This window comes from Oratosquilla oratoria, chromosome 37 (assembly GCF_046742065.1).
Source record: "Oratosquilla oratoria isolate Oo_2021 chromosome 37, ASM4674206v1, whole genome shotgun sequence".
Classification (NCBI taxonomy): Eukaryota; Metazoa; Arthropoda; class Malacostraca; order Stomatopoda; family Squillidae; genus Oratosquilla; species Oratosquilla oratoria.
In genome coordinates this window covers 18419178-18421677 of record NC_134813.1, presented here as the reverse complement: position 1 = coordinate 18421677, position 2500 = coordinate 18419178, and the positions used below count along the sequence as shown (strand labels likewise).

Here is a 2500-nt window from a genome sequence, read left to right as displayed (position 1 = left end):
CAACTCTCATTACCAATGGAGCGACGTTAAATACTGAAGAGAGAGAGAGAAAGAGAGAGAGAGAGAGAGAGAGAGAGAGAGAGAGAGAGAGAGAGAGATAGAGAGAGAGAGAGAGGAGGAGGAAGAGGAGGAGGAGAAGAAGGAGGAAGAGGAGGAGAAGGAGGAGGAGAAGGAGGAGGGAAGAGCAGGAGGAGGAGAAGGAGGAGGGAAGAGCAGGAGGAGGAGAAGGAGGAGGGAAGAGCAGGAGGAGGAGAAGGAGGAGGGAAGAGCAGGAGGAGGAGCAGGAGGAGGAGCAGGAGGAGGGGGAGGAGGAGGAGGAAGAGGGAGGAAGAACCGCCGTGACCCCACACGAAGGGGTCGCAGAAAGGTAAGCGAAATCCCTGGGGACGCTTTGTCATGACACGCACACGCACGAACAGCAAATAGGGAAAAAAAAGGAAGATATGAAGGAAAGAGAGACAGAGACAGAGAGAAAGAGAGAGAGGGAGGGGAGGAGGAGAGAGAGACGGAGGTAGAAGGGAAAGAAAGAGCGAAATTGAGAAAAAGAGAGGTCAAAGGGCACGAGAGAGAGAGAGAGGGGGGGGCGTAGATTTGCCGCGCTTGGGTCGCGGAAGAGCTTTCTGCAGCGGAGGTCCGAGAACACCGCCGTAAGCGTCTTTCACCTCGAGAATGACAGAATGAGGTTAAGTAAGGCTCAAGAGGAAGGGGTAGGGGTGGGAGGGGTTGTGAAGGAGGAGAGAGAGGAGAGTGAGAGAAAGGGAGGTCAGGACAGGCACGAAAGCAAATTTTAGGTGCGTCACATAAGGCACATCGCACGCATACACACACACACACACACACACACACACATACACACATACACAAACATGCACACTATATATATATACACACATATAACAACGGATTTTTTCCCTTACAAGGGAGGTAGCCAAAACATCAAAGGCATAAAATCCACTCCCACCCCTTCCATCCCCACACACTCCACTCCCATTCGCCCCCCCTCCCTCCCTCTTATCTTAGCTCCTCCTTGATGACGGGTCATCCCTGCATCTCGCCCATTGCCCTGGCTCAGAAGCAATGTGGCAAGACAAAACACAACCACAGCAAGCCCGCTTCATTTGATCGGTGACCCCGCTCTCCGTCCCCTCATGCAGAAAAAGAGAAGACGGGGAGAAATCCCTTCAGGCTGCGTCAACATGTCATTCACACTTACTCCCTCACCCCCCTCTCCCCCGCCCACTCCCTTCCATGAATCACAACATCCATACACAACCATTCTCCACTCACCTGCATCTTCTGTCTTCTCCTTTCCTTCCTCAACAGACATTCCCCTCTTTCCCAATGCCCCTTTTACCCCATCCATCCATCTCATCCTTGGCCGTCCTCTCATGTTCACTCCTTTCACCTTTGCCTTCCACACCTCTTTTACTAATCTTTCTTCGCTCATTCTTTCCATGTGTCCAAACCATCCCAATACTCTTTCATCAACCCTATTTCCCAACTCCCTTTCCACTCCCGCTCTCCTTCTCACCTCCTCGTTTCTCACTCTATACAACTTAGTATCCCCTATCATATTTCTCAGGCATTTCATCTCAAACACATTTAAACTCCTCCTCTCCTCCTTTCTTATATTCCATGTTTCTGCACCATATAGTGCTGTCGGTACAATCACCTCTTAGCACCCATCCCCAAATATCAACATCTCATTACACTTTTTAATCCCACGGCATTTACTTGTTTTTCTCAATCTACACTCTATCTCCACCTCCACTCGTCTCTTTCCTGCCAAGTATCTAAAACTATCCACTTCCATCTGTTTCTGTCCTTTAATACTCACTTCCACCCTGCTGCCACACTCTCCCCTTGTATATCTCATCACCTTACTTTTACCCACAGTTATCTTCAACTTTCTCCATTCGCACACCTCCTCAAACTCTGTCACTAACTTCCTTAATCCCTCCTCTGATCCTACCACAAGTGTAGTGGTGTCAGCAAACGACAACTGGCTTATCTCTCATTTTTCTCCATTTCCTTTAACCATCTCCAATCCCCGTCCCATCACCCTTGCGTTTACCTCTCGCACCACCCCATCCATGCATAAATTGAACAGCCAGGGCGACATCGCACATCCCTGGTGAAGTCCCACCTTTTACCTCAAACCACTCACTCTCTCCATTTCTAATTCTAACACAGGCTCTACTACTCTCGTAAAAAATATTGACTGCTCCCGTAGTCCCTTCCTATCTACCCTGTCATAAGCCTTTTTCAAATCCATAAAGGCCCAAAAACATCTTTACCTTTTCCTAAAGATTTCTCTCATATCTGTCTAACCACAAAAACTTGATCCACGCAAACCCTACCTGTCCTAAACCCACACTGTTCCTTACCAATTACTCCCTCTGTTCCTCTCGTATAAGCCTTCCAAATTACACTTAAGAAACTGATCCCTCTGAAACTACTACACACACACACTTGTCCCCTGTTCCCTTGTAAAGTGGAA

The 2500-nt window shown here is 48.6% G+C and overlaps 1 protein-coding gene across 2 annotated transcripts in view; it reads left to right on the top strand.

Moving 5' to 3' along the window:
- The window catches only part of LOC143019550 (uncharacterized), a 135172-nt gene that overhangs the window by 78547 nt on the left and 54125 nt on the right, over nt 1-2500 (top strand). The gene's annotated exons all lie outside the window — the stretch shown is intronic.